This window comes from Malaclemys terrapin, chromosome 18, assembly GCF_027887155.1.
Source record: "Malaclemys terrapin pileata isolate rMalTer1 chromosome 18, rMalTer1.hap1, whole genome shotgun sequence".
Classification (NCBI taxonomy): domain Eukaryota; kingdom Metazoa; phylum Chordata; order Testudines; family Emydidae; genus Malaclemys; species Malaclemys terrapin.
Genome location: NC_071522.1, coordinates 2,309,308 through 2,323,106, shown reverse-complemented (window position 1 = coordinate 2,323,106; position 13,799 = coordinate 2,309,308). Strand labels below are relative to the sequence as shown.

At 50.1% G+C, this 13,799-nt stretch overlaps 1 protein-coding gene across 2 annotated transcripts in view; it reads right to left on the bottom strand.

Annotated features, from left to right (window-relative positions):
- TAOK1 (TAO kinase 1) overlaps window positions 1-13,799 on the bottom strand; it is a 135,986-nt gene that overhangs the window by 108,588 nt on the left and 13,599 nt on the right. Inside the window, exons 1-2 of one of the 2 annotated variants that reach the window (XM_054008666.1) lie at window positions 5,233-5,451; window positions 4,409-4,631 (exon numbers count right to left, since the gene is read on the bottom strand). The gene's annotated coding sequence lies outside the window, so the exon portion shown is untranslated. Of the gene's footprint in view, window positions 1-4,408; window positions 4,632-5,232; window positions 5,452-13,799 lie in introns of those variants that run through there. The other variant, XM_054008663.1, reaches the window with a different exon arrangement.

The following is a 13,799-nucleotide window of genomic DNA, read 5'->3' as shown; positions in this document are numbered from 1 at the left end:
TAGAAACAAGATCTCTAGGACATGGGCTGAGCATTCCTGAGGGAGGACCCCTCTGACCATCCAAATCTGGGCAGAAAGTTTGAGCTGAACTTTGTTACCTTATTGTTGATATCTGTGTTTATTCAAACAAACCTCCAGGCAGAGGGAGTCTGGGCTCTACAGGGCATGTGGAGTGGTATTTGAGAGCAGGACAGGAACAACATCTGCTCACCTTCCCTGGCTACCAAGAGGGCGATTCAATAGGAAACAGACCCAGTAAAACTGAGCATATCAAACCTTCCTGAGACCCAAACTAAGTGATACCTGGGAAGATACTGGATCAAATTATTAAACAATCAGCTTGTAAGCACCTAGAGGATAATAGGTTTATAAGAAATAGCCATAAATCAGACATCAGGAATAGTAACATACAAAAGCCAGTAGGAGAACACTTCAATCTCCCTGGACACTCAATAACAGATTTAAAAGTAGCCATCCTTCAACAAAAAAACTTCAAAAACAGACTTCAAAGAGAAACTGCTGAACTACAATTCATTTGCAAACTTAATACTGTTCATTTGGGTTTGAATAGGGACTGGGAGTGGCTGGCTCACTACAAAAGCAATTTTCCCTCTCTTGGTATTGACACCTCCTCATCAATTATTGAGAGTAGACCACATCCACCCGGTCTAAATTGGCCTTCAACACTGGTTCTCCATTTGAAAGGTAACTCCCTTCTCTTCATGTGCCAATATCTATTTATGCCTGGATCTGTAATTTTCACTTCATGCATCTGAAGAAGCGAGGTTTTTACCCACGAAAGTTTATGCCCAAATAAATCTGTTGGTCTTTAAGGTGCCACCGGACTCCTTGTTTTTATGATATTAGGAAAATACTTTCTAACTCTCAGGGTAGTGAAGCTCTGGCACAGGCTTCCAAGGGAGGTTGTGGAATCCCCATCACTGGAGGTGTTTAAGGGCAGGTTGGACAAACACGGGTCAGGGCTGGTCTAGGTTTACTTGGTCCTGCCTCAGCACAGGGGGCTGGACTAGCTGACCTCCCGAGGTCCCTTCCAGCCTGATGTTGCTGATTCTAGTGTTCAGGAGGAAGGTGCTGCTAATGGAATGAGCACCTGCCATGGGATTAGGGCTTTGGTGAGGACCAGCTTCTATCCACACCAGGTTTTTTTCCGGAAATTTGCTTTATACCCAAAGAGCCCCTCGAGCCCCAGCCCCGACCTAGTGCCTAATGCCCACTGACATCACCCCCAGAGCTGTGTCAGATGCTGTGTTGCTTAGCTGGGCCATGTCACAGCGCTGTGTGGAGCAAGCATGACATGGTGCCAGGAGAGTTGGCGGTACAGATGGGCAGGGCACAGGAACCATTCTGGACAGCTGACAGGGTCCTGTTACTCACAACCCGCCCGGGCAATGTACCAGTGATGCTGTGCCGGAGTTTCTGACGCACAACACCGTGGAAATGCCGCTTGTGAGGAGCATGGGGTAGGGGCAACAGCAAGCTTTCGCAGGAAAGTCCAGAGGGCTGGAGCTCTGCAGGAGCAATCAGGTCAGGACAACAGGAGTCTGACCCACAACCAGAGCTGGAACGACTCCCCTTTGGGGCCTGCTTCCTCATGGGGCTTTTAGTCTGAGCCCTGCAGCTTACTTCACGGGGGGACAGGAGTGGATCAACAACTCCACATTGCTCTAGGTTGAGTCCCACTTTGAAGGGAAAGTCTCAGCCTTGTGGGTCCATTCAGCTCTCCCCAGCTTCCCAACAAGCCCTGTGGGTCCCATCTCACTTTAGATTCAGGAATAGGGCAGCAAGGGTTAGCAAGCAAACCCCCCACTGCAGCTGTAAATAGGACTAGGGCTAGAGGTGTTTCCTGATCCTTAACACCCTCTGCAGGCTCCCCGGCTGCTGGGCTAGAGAATAGAAGATGTTCCCGGCCTGAGCAGCTGCAGTGAGAGGGGAAGAGTTTTCCATGCTCCTGCTCCCCTCTGGGGTCTTCATTCTGTCCCCCAGAAATCCTAGTGGAGGGGGGCAGGGGACAGTTGCCTAAACAGCCTTGTAGGTACAAGGCCCCTAGTCACCTTGAAGCTGCAGGGAGGGGGCTACCTAACCCCATATAAAGTGGAGTGGCTATAGGGTCCCCTGAAAACAGCAAAGGCAAGATGGGGCCCTCCTGGGCTTATTGGAGGGGCAGCTGTTTGGGGTGACCCACACTTCCTGCCTCACTCTTCCTCCCCTCCCATCTGACTCACTCACTCAGGGGGTTCCTTTGCTCCCCGTTCAGCCAGCTCATGTCCCCTATCCTCCTGGCTTCTGGTTCTGCTAAACACAGTTCCACTTGCTTCTCCCCTCCCCCCCGACTCCCACTTGGATTGCTCATGCTCCACATTTGCTGCACAGCCCCACCAGGCTTCCTCCTCCAGAGAGAACAAGAGTTCAGGCCAGCTGCCCCTCTGCCCGGCACACTCCCTGCTGGATCTCCCAGGCACCAGAGCTCCGTCAGACCAGCGTGAGCCTATGTGCAAGGCTCCCCTCTCCGATCCTGCACAGAGTTCCATGTAACACCCTTCTCTCGGCATGCACTCACCCACCCTGAACACCAGCTGGCCTGAGGCTGTGCAAATCCCTGCCCAATGCCTTGCCCACTTGTAAGCGGGCCTGTGCCCCACAGGCTGGCAAGTCAGGTGCATGCTGGGGGCAGTGGAGCCGCGACACCCTCTGCAATCCCAGAAGCGGCGCAGGCACGGCAGGAGCCTCGGACAGCTTCCGTCATTCCCAAGCAGTGTGGTGCTCACTCCTGAAATGCCCATAAACCAGATCCTGGTGTGGAGAGCCTGCAGCCCTGGGCAGGGCAGACAAGCCCAGGTACAAGGTCACAATCCAGCCTTGTTCACAACTAAGGTGCTCGTTGCACATGATGGTGCAGAGCCTATCAGCAGCCTGCAGCTTCCAGTACAGAGATGGGATCAAAATAGCGCCACGATTTTACAGCACAGCTAAGAATAGCTCGCAGGTCAGCCTCCTTCTGAAAGGTAGCCGGGACAGCGGCTGGAGCGTGCGCGTTGGCATGGTCAGAGGAGCCGGGTAAACCCAGGGGAAAGGTCTGCATGTTAACCAGCTAAGCGGGATTTAGAAATGAGAAATGCTGAACCATGGCAGAGAGAGACAGGGAGAGTGCAGCAGGAGAGAGGGACACAGAAGGGCAAGATGGGGGCAGACCAAGCCCCCTCCCGGTTTGTGTCAAGAGCTAAGATGGAGTGTTTTCACGGCAAGCCTTTTCCTCTTGGGATTTTATTTCTGTGATGCTTTGACGGGCAGCACTTTACAGGCTCCCCTCTAGGGCAGCGGCCAGCATCAGCGCGCGTGGGTGGGGCAGCATGCAGGCCATCTGCCAAGGTAAAGCCCTTCATTCCCAGACAGCAAACACATCAGCTCTGGCCCCACCCTCGGCATGGTGTGGGGCTCTGGGCGACAGCATAGAGGGCGCAAGACGGAGCCAATCACAGAGTGGGGGTTGAACATACTTCCCGTAGGGGTCACATTCAGAAGGAGAAGCAGCCATTTTTCAAAAGTGTCCTATTTCCTGGCTATTTCATGTATTCCTTTCCCCAAACTAGCCTGTGGAACTGGGCTCCTTCAGGAGGGCTCGCTCACCAAGTACCGCGTGGTCAGCCAAGGCGCTTTTCACTAAGGGCCATAACTGGGGCAAGTGCTAGTTACTTGCACTTGAACGGCTTGTGAAAGGCCCTTGCAGGACCTGCAAAGAGCCATCCGCAGCTACAGCCAATACAAAATGGCTCCTACACCCTGCAGAAGGAGGTGACCCCCAGCTGATCACAGCTCCAACTGCCTTGACAAACAGCAAGGGGCTTCCAGCCACGAGCAGCCCCCTAGAGCTTCTGCTAGCTTGGACCAGGGGGAGGCAGCTTCTAGCTGAGACCGGCCCCATGCAGACCCTAGCAGCCTAGCCAGGGAGATGACTGCAGACAAGAACTGTTCAAGGGAGCTCTTATCAGCTTGGTCCAGGAGAGAATTCCTGACTGGTTCACCTTGGGGAGCTGCTGACTCGAGGCCATCCGGGTCCTGGTTTGGGTCTTGGCTGCGGTGATATGCAAGGACCAGCCCACACCCAAAGCAAGTCTGGGCCCTGGATGTCAAAGATTCTGCTAATGAGTTAATTAAGTCCAGGCTGAGGGCCTGAAATAAATGGGTCCAATTCCCATGGAAGCTGATGCTCACTTATGCCCTACTGCGCAGCCGATCAGTTCAAACTGGTTTTTATTGTTTTAATCTGGTTCAAACTCTCCAGCCCACTGAGCTTTACCCCGGAGCACACTGACCTGGCCACCTTTCCAAGCCCCTAGAGACGGGCCCGTGTGATGGGGGTGCTGATGTCCACAGCTCTGGACATTCTTACCTCACGCTGATGCTGTGAGGTGGTGGGTCTGCTTGGTGCATTGGTCCCCCTGCTTCCCCTGCTGGTGGCTGTGGTGCATGGGCTTCAGTCTGCTGGCTGGTTCTGCTGTCCCAGGACCATTCCTATTGCAAAAATTCTTGAGTTGTTGGCTCCTCTGGATCCCAGCTGAAGGTAGGTTTGTACCAGTGGGAGTTGGGTCTCAGCAGGCTTCCTTACCCACGGTCTGAAAGGAAGCAGAAAAGGCTCAGGCTGGTGTGTGAGACCAGCTCCGTGAAACCAATGTGCTTTCCCAGTAGAGCGTCACAAGCCCCTGGGAATGCCTGCTCTGCACTGCACAACAAGCCAGTCTCAGATGCAGTGGTGGGACCATTTCAGGGGCCATCTCCTCTGCTAACAATCTGGAAACAGCAGAAAAGCACATTACGTAACTGGCCTTGGCTGTAAATTGCAGCACACTTAGACTGTCTCCTGCATTCTCTGCAGGACTGCTGGCATTAAAGAAATCCCCTTGCTTCTGAGCCCAGGAAGGTGAAAGGACTTCTCTGTGCATGGGGAAATACATTGCCAGGCTGCCTGAGCGGGCAGGAGGGGCCCAGTCCTGGTAGGCCTCTCCCACATCCTCCAGAGTGGCACAAACATCCCAAATTTAGGTCAAGTAGGGAGGAAATGCCTTTTTGCCCCACAGGAAATGCACCGTGCTTATATGGAGGGTTGATTGCCTGTATGACCACCCAGCAGGGTGGAACCCCTGCTAGAGTACATGGCAGTGGGATCTATGCATACAGTCTGTGTGCAGGACATCGCATGCGTGCGTACAAACTTACAAGCCATCGCAATGCCCAGGGAGCAACTGGTTGCTCTCCTTATTCACTGGGAGAAGATGTTTCCTGGGCCTGGTGTACCCTGGTGCAAGCGAAACCAATGTAAACAGGCTTTTCCTGATGTCAGAGCGTCTGCGCACAATGTTGCACTGCTTGAGCTCTTCCATAGCATGTGCCCACGGCTCCAGCAGCTTTAACAGTCAAACATTTGCTCATTCATGGTTTGTGCTCCCTGAGGCTCAGTGTATCTTCTTTAAACGGAACAGCCCTAGTAAAAGGAGGACATGGGGAGGAAGCGCGCAGCCATGTCAACACTTTGTTTAATAACAAAGGCCACTTCTCAATGATACTGTGCTACTCACTGTGCATGTGGCAGGACTTGACAACTTCTTGATCATCAGTTCCCCCATCCCTGCATAGCTTCCACCCAGTCTCTGCAGAACTTTCACCTCCCACCAGCAACATAGAATCATAGGACTGGAAGAGACCTTGAGAGGTCTTCTAGTCCAGTCCCCTGCACTCAAGGCAGGACGAAGTATTATCTAGACCATCCCTGACAGGGGTTTGTCTAACCCGCTCTTAAAAATCCCCAATGAGGGAGATTCCACAACCTCCCTAGGCAATTTATTCCAGTGCTTAATCACCCTGACAGGAACTTTTTCCTAATGTCCAACCTAAACCTCCCTTGCTGCAATTTAAGCCCATTGCTTCTTGTCTTATCCTCAGAGGTTAACAAGAACAATTTTTCTCCCTCCTCCTTGTAACAACCTTTTATGTACTTGGAAACTGTTATCATGTCCCCTTCTCAGTCTTCTCTTTTCCAGAATAAACAAACCCAATTTTTTCAGTCTTCCCTCATAGCTCATGTTTTCTAGACCTTTAATCATTTTTGTTACTCTTCTCTGGACTTTCTCCAAACACTATCAATGCAGGTGCAAATATCCATGCATGCAGGTGTCCTGGTTGTGCGGAGACACTCAGCTGTTCTCTTGCACAGAGGTCTAAGTGCTTTACAGGAGGAAAGGCTGAGGCACATGGAGGATGTGACTTACCCAAGGTCACCCAGCAGCTCAGGGCCAGAACTGGGAAAGAACCCAGGTGTCCAGGCTCCAACACCTGTCCACTGGCCAACACCACCTCTTTATCTTTCATGCTGGGCCCTGTGGTCTGGGTTGGTGTGACATAGGAATGTCTCATGTGGAAAGCCCCTGGGGACACAGTCATTCCCTGTGTGTAGTGCCCTCTTCCAGATAGAAACTGGGACAGGGGCTTATGCCAGGCTAGCTTTAGGGACACGGCCCAAGAGGTCACATGGTGAACCGAGCTCACAGGGCCCTCAGGGGGATCAGTTTTGCCAGGGTGAGCCCAATGTCTCACCCTTTTTCCCGGGAGCACCAGACACTCCATGGGAGTGTGTGTTTACTCCATGCTGGTTGCACTGGGCACACGCTGTTGTCTGGGGTGCCCTGAAGGCACCTACGAACTCTCACTCAAGCCACGTGATAGAAAGAAACTGCAGGTGTCCGGTGCCAGGCTTAGCAAGGGGAGAGCTGGGGGCCACCATTGCAGCCTGCCGTAGCAAGAAGCTCTCGGGAGTGCAAGTGCACGCAGGACAGGCAACTGGCTCGCTTGGAAGGGCTCATGTGAAGAGCTGTTTGCCACACAGTGAAGGACACTTTGTTTTGTTTGCATGTTTTCGGACCCCGTTGGGAGCTAATGTACACAGCTTTAGCTCACTTCATCCAGAGAGCCTGGGAAGCTGAATGTTAGCAAGGCCAGTGAAGTGAACATGACAATACAGCTCTCCCCACGGCCCACTCCCCCTACTCAATGGGACTACTCCCCACCCACCCACGCCTGCCACTCATCAGCCTCTGGGCCTTTCCAAAAGCTGTGTGGATAATGGGAGGCAGTAGCAACTCAGCAACCCACCTCCTTCCCCACCCCAGGCAGACGTAAAGCATCCCACTGCCTTCGGCCTCCTGGAGTCATTGACCCCTGGGCAGAGCAGATGTGAAATGCTGCTGTTCTCGTAAAGATGCTGCCTCATGAAATGGGAAGGCCATTTCCCACTGCCATGTGGTGGGCACCTCCCCTACCCTGCCAATGGGGTAGAATTCAGCAAAGGAAACTGGAGTCTGGGTAGCAGGCAAAGCTTCCTGACAGTGAAAGCTCTAGAGCCCAGCCTTCATGGGCATTTGCCCTAACTCCAGCCACCTGCACCCACCCCTACCCCTGGTGCGGACCCCAGGACAGACAGAGGAAGCTGCTCTAAGCCACAATCTGCACCACTGCAGCTTACCTCCGTTTCAAGCAGGGGAAATCCCCGCTGGTGCAAACAGTGGCTTTGCCTGTTGGCATTGGTGCAGCTATGCTGATGGCACAAATCAGGGCTAATCCCAGGGTAGCCAAGACCGAGATTATGGACTAGCCTCCTAAGGGATGGGGGGAGGGCACTGAAAAAGAGACTTGACAAGGTGTTAGAAACTGTACTGAAAAAAAACAATGTTACCTGAGGCGGCCCCATTTGGGGGTATTCCTATCTCCTAGAACTGGAAGGGACCCCAAAAGGTCATTGAGTCCAGCCCCCTGCCTTCACTAGCAGGACCAAGTACTGATTTTGCCCCAGATCCCTAAGTGCCCCCTCAAGGGTTGAACTCACAACCCTGGGTGTAGCAGGCTAATGCTCAAACCACTGAGCTATCCCTCCCCCCCTCACCTCTGTCTCTCTGGTCCATGACCCATGGTTCACAAACACTAGGGGTCCCCACTCTTGCATGAGTTACTAGCTGTCAGATAGGATTCCAGAAGCATTTGAGCTATCTGTAGGAAACAGGCACTTTGTCCCTGCCTCTCACAGGAAACGGAGCCCATTTTGGCTGCACCCGGCTAAGACGGGCACAGAACACCAGGACCTCACTGCTTTAATATGTAGCGCGTTTCCCACCACCTCTGCGCCCTGAGTCAGCAATAACCACTCACACCCCACAATACATTTGAGCCTAAGAGGAGCAATCTCTTTCCTAGCCAGGCACAGCTGGGAGAGATGTGACCCATTGTCTTCCTCCCCCAAAATGGCACAGACAGAAGCTGCAATGGATTCCCAAAGGGCCAGATTCTCATCCTCTTACTCACATTGAATGGCACTTTCAGTGGGACTATCCACTGGGCAAGATGCTCCTCGGGGTGAGTATGGGGACCAGAATCTGGGCAAAGAGAATCTAATCTCTATAATCCCTGATCTGATGGCACTTAAAATAACAGCACGTCTAAGCAAAGACACTGCAGATGTTGGGCATTGGTACAGCCTGCAGGAAAGGGGAATGCCCACCACAAAGCCAGTGTTGGCCCTCACCAGAGGTTCTGGAATCACTTGTGATTTTACTGATCAGAGACCAGAGAGAAAGGGGAGGTGATCCCCAGAACCCCACAGGTGACTGATCAGACCCTTAGAAAGCAATCCTAAGGTGATTGTGCAGGGCCAGGGGTATTTTGAGGTGCAGTGTTTGACCAATAGAATTGCCCTGGCCTATTGGGGCAGATCCTTGAACATTTGTGTGCTCACAAAAGGTCTGTGTGGATCCAGTTGCAGGATCAGGGCCTAGGAGAGTAACAGTAGCTGAAACAATATGAATTAATCTGTTTGGCAATCGTTTTGCAGAACTCTGGATATTAACCCTCTTTTCCAAAAAGGTATTTAGATTGAAAATTCCAGTTGCCATAGCAATGTAATGCTGCTCTTTACTGTCTCATTTTTCTCCTTCTATTAGTTCTATATCTTAGCAGCCATTAGATAAATTGCCAATGAGACAAACCTTGGGATTTTTTATGGTAAGAATGATTTTTGTGTGGGCTCCTTGTTGAGTTGGATCCAAGAGGTCAAGGATTGCATTGTGTATGCTTCCAGGACCAGGACAGTGTCCACCAGTCTAAAGATGCTCATTGATAATCACTCATATTAATATTTAATGGGACTCAGAGAAGTCCCATGATACGCTGATGATCAAAACCCAGTCTAATTACATTGCTTGTGCATGTTCACACAATGCTCCTTCTGTCGGCGGAGCGTGTCCACATTGGTAGTCTAGAGAGCAGTGCCCTGGGGTTAGTTATCCCACTGTGTTCCTCACCCCTTGGGAAGGCGGAATGGATCGCAGCACATCATGGCTGTGGGCTCAATGTCCCATGATGCAGTTTTTTGGTCCCATCATTCCATGGGTTTCCAACTGCGTTTCGCGGCATTGTTCCACAGTCCCAGTTCACTATGCGCCCGCCATCTCCGTCTGAAAGCTTGGATCCTGCACTGCTCTTTACTGTTGCAGTCACTGGTATGAACACATCGCGGATGGTCATGCAATATATCATGAGCTCAGACTCTGAACAGGAATCAGAGTTGCCTGACCTGTTGTGTGCCACGGAAACATACACCACCAGATTACTTTTGGCATTCCCGGAGCAGCTGAACTTGGTGGACCATAGCTTTAAGGCTCTGGAAACAAGCACTGAGTGGGGGGATCACATGGTTATGCAGGACTGGATGACGAGCAGTGGCTGCAGGACTTTTGGATGTGGAAAGCCACCTTCCAGGCACTGCGTGCAGAGCTCGCCCCAGCACTGCGGCAGCAGGGCACCAAAACGAGAGCTGTCTTCTTGATGGAGAAGTGCGTGGCAATCGCTGCGTGGAAGCTGGCGACTCCACACTGCTACCGGTCAATCGCAAATCAGTTTGGAGTTGGGAAGTCAACCGTGTGGCTGCATTAACACAAGTGTGCAAGGCTATTAATTGCATTCTGCTACAAAGGACTGTGACTCTTGGCAATGTGCGTGAAATATTGGATGGCTTTGCAGCAATGGGATTTCCTAACTGTGGCGGTGCCATAGATGGCACACATATTCCAAGTTTGGCCCTGGACCATCTTGTGATGGAGTCCATCAATAGAAAGGGGTACCTCTATGGTATTGCAGGCACTTGTGGATCACCATGGGCATTTCACCAACAATGCTGGATGGTCTGGAAAGGTACATGACGCATGCATCTTCAGGAACACTGACCTGTACAGAAAGTTCCAAGTAGGGACTTTCTTTCCAGACCAGAAGATTCCAGTGGGGGATGTTAAAATACCCATAGTAATCCTGGGAGACCAGCATACCCCTTACTCCCATGGATTGTGAAGCCTTACATGGGAAACCTGGTATCAGAGGGGTAGCCGTGTTAGTCTGGATCTGTAAAAAGCAACAAAGAGTCCTGTGGCACCTTATAGACTAACAGATGTATTGGAGCATAAGCTTTTGTGGGTGAATACCCACTTTGTCAGACGTATGTAATGGAAATTTCCAGAGGCAGGTATATATATGCAGGCAAGAATCAGTCTGGAGATAACGAGGTTAGTTCAATCAGAGAGGGTGAGGCCCTCTTCTAGCAGTTGAGGTGTGAACACCAAGGGAGGAGAAACTGCTTTTGTAGTTGGCTAGCCATTCACAGTCTTTGTTTAATCCTGAGCTGATGGTGTCAAATTTGCAAATGAACTGAAGCTTAGCAAAAACAACAAGGAGTCTGGTGGCACCTTAAAGACTAACAGATTTATTTGGCCATAAGCTTTCCTGAGTAAAAACCTCACTTCTTCGGATGAGGTTTTTACTCACGAAAGCTTATGGCCAAATAAATCTGTTAGTCTTTAAGGTGCCACCAGACTCCTTGTTGTTTTTGTAGATACAAAGACTAACACGGCTACCCCCTGATACTTGAAGCTCAGCAGTTTCTCTTTGAAGTCTGGTCCTGAAGTTTTTTTGCTGCAGGATGGCTACCTTAAAATCTGCTATTGTGTGTCCAGGGAGGTTGAAGTGTTCTCCTACAGGTTTTTGTATATTGCCATTCCTAATATCTGACTTGTGTCCATTTATCCTTTTACGTAGGGACTGTCCAGTTTGGCCGATGTACATAGCAGAGGGGCATTGCTGGCACATGATGGCATATATAACATTGGTGGGCATACAGGTGAATGAACCAGTGATGTTGTAGCTGATCTGGTTAGGTCCTGTGATGGTGTCACTGGTGTAGATATGTGGGCAGAGTTGGCATCAAAGTTTGTTGCATGGATTGGCTCCTGAGTTAGAGTTGTTATGGTACGTTGTGTGGTTGCTGGTGAGAATATGCTTAAGGTTGGCGGGTTGTCTGTGGGAGAGGATTGGCCTGCCTCCCAAGGTCTGTGAAAGCGAGGGATCATTGTCCAGGATGGGTTGTAGATCACTGATGATGCGTTGGAGAGGTTTAAGCTGAGGACTGTAGGTGTTGGCCAGTGGAGTTCTGTTGGTTTGTTTCCTTGGCTTGTCTTGCAGCAGGAGGCTTCTGGGTAACCTGGACAGCAGCAAAGAGTCCTTTAACAATAGGCTGAGCAGGTGCAGAATGACAGTATTCACAAAAAGAACAGGAGTACTTGTGGCACCTTAGAGACTAACAAATTTATTAGAGCATAAGCTTTCGTGGACTACAGCCCACTTCTTCGGATGCATACAGAGTGGAATAAATATTGAGGATATATATATATATATACACACATACAGAGAGCATAAACAGGTGGGAGTTGTCTTACCAATTCTGAGAGACCAATTAAGTAAGAGAAAAAAAACTTTTGAAGTGATAATCAAGGTAGCCCAGTACAGACAGTTTGATAAGAAGTGTGAGAATACTTACAAGGGGAGATAGATTCAATGTTTGTAATGGCTCAGCCATTCCCAGTCCTTATTCAATCCTTTGTTGATTGTGTCTAGTTCGCATATCAATTCCAGCTCAGCAGTCTCTCGTTGGAGTCTGTTTTTGAAGTTTTTCTGTTGTAATATAGACACCCGCAGGTCTGTTATTGAATGACCAGACAGGTTAAAGTGTTCTCCCACTGGTTTTTGAGTATTATGATTCCTGATGTCAGATTTGTGTCCATTAATTCTTTTGCGTAGAGACTGTCCGGTTTGGCCAATGTACATGGCAGAGGGGCATTGCTGGCACATGATGGCATATATCACATTGGTAGATGTGCAGGTGAACGAGCCCCTGATGGTATGGCTGATGTGATTAGGTCCTATGATGATGTCACTTGAATAGATATGTGGACAGAGTTGGCATCGGGCTTTGTTACAAGGATAGGTTCCTGGGTCAGTGTTTTTGTTCAGTGATGTGTGGTTGCTGGTGAGTATTTGCTTTAGGTTGGGGGGTTGTCTGTAAGCGAGGACAGGTCTGTCTCCCAAGATCTGTGAGAGGAAAGGATCATCTTTCAGGATAGGTTGTAGATCTCTGATGATGCGCTGGAGAGGTTTTAGTTGGGGGCTGAAGGTGACAGCTAGTGGTGTTCTGTTATTTTCTTTGTTGGGCCTGTCTTGTAGGAGGTGACTTCTGGGTACTCATCTGGCTCTGTCAATCTGTTTTTTCACTTCAGCAGGTGGGTATTGTAGTTTTAAGAATGCTTGATAGAGATCTTGTAGGTGCTTGTCTCTATCTGAGGGATTGGAGCAAATGCGGTTATATCTTAGAGCTTGGCTGTAGACAATGGATCGTGTGGTGTGTCCTGGATGGAAGCTGGAGGCATGTAGGTAAGTGTAGCGGTCAGTAGGTTTCCAGTATAGGGTGGTATTTATGTGACCATCTCTTATTAGCACAGTAGTGTCCAGGAAATGGACCGCTTGTGTGGATTGATCTAGGCTGAGGTTGATGGTGGGATGGAAATTATTGAAATCATGGTGAAATTCCTCAAGGGCTTCTTTTCCATGAGTCCAGATGATGAAGATGTCATCAATGTAGCGCAAGTAGAGTAGGGGCGTTAGGGGTCGAGAGCTAAGGAAGCGTTGTTCTAAGTCAGCCATAAAAATGTTGGCATATTGTGGGGCCATGCGGGTACCCATAGCAGTGCCGCTGACTTGAAGGTATATATTGTCCCCAAATGTGAAATAGTTGTGGGTGAGGACAAAATCACAAAGTTCAGCCACCAGGTTAGCTGTGACATTATCGGGGATACTGTTCCTGATAGCTTGTAGTCCATCTTTGTGTGGAATATTGGTGTAGAGGGCTTCTACGTCCATAGTGGCCAGGATGGTGTTTTCTGGAAGATCACCGATGGATTGTAGTTTCCTCAGGAAGTCAGTGGTGTCTCGAAGATAGCTGGGAGTGCTGGTAGCGTAGGGTCTGAGGAGAGAGTCCACATAACCAGACAAGCCTGATGTTAGGGTGCCAATGCCTGAGATGATGGGGCGTCCAGGATATCCAGGTTTATGGATCTTGGGTAGCAAATAGAATACCCCTGGTCGGGGTTCTAGGCATGTGTCTGCACAGATTTGTTCTTGTGCTTTGTCAGGGAGATTTTTTAGCAGATGGTGTAGTTTCTTTAGGTAATCCTCAGTGGGATCAGAGGATAATGGCCTGTAGAATGTGGTGTTAGAGAGCTGTCTAGCAGCCTCTTGGTCATATTCCAATTTATTCATGATGACGACAGCACCTCCTTTGTCAGCCTTTTTGATTATGATGTCAGGGTTGTTTCTGAGGCTGTAGATGGCGTTGTGTTCAGCATTGCTGAGGTTATGTGGCA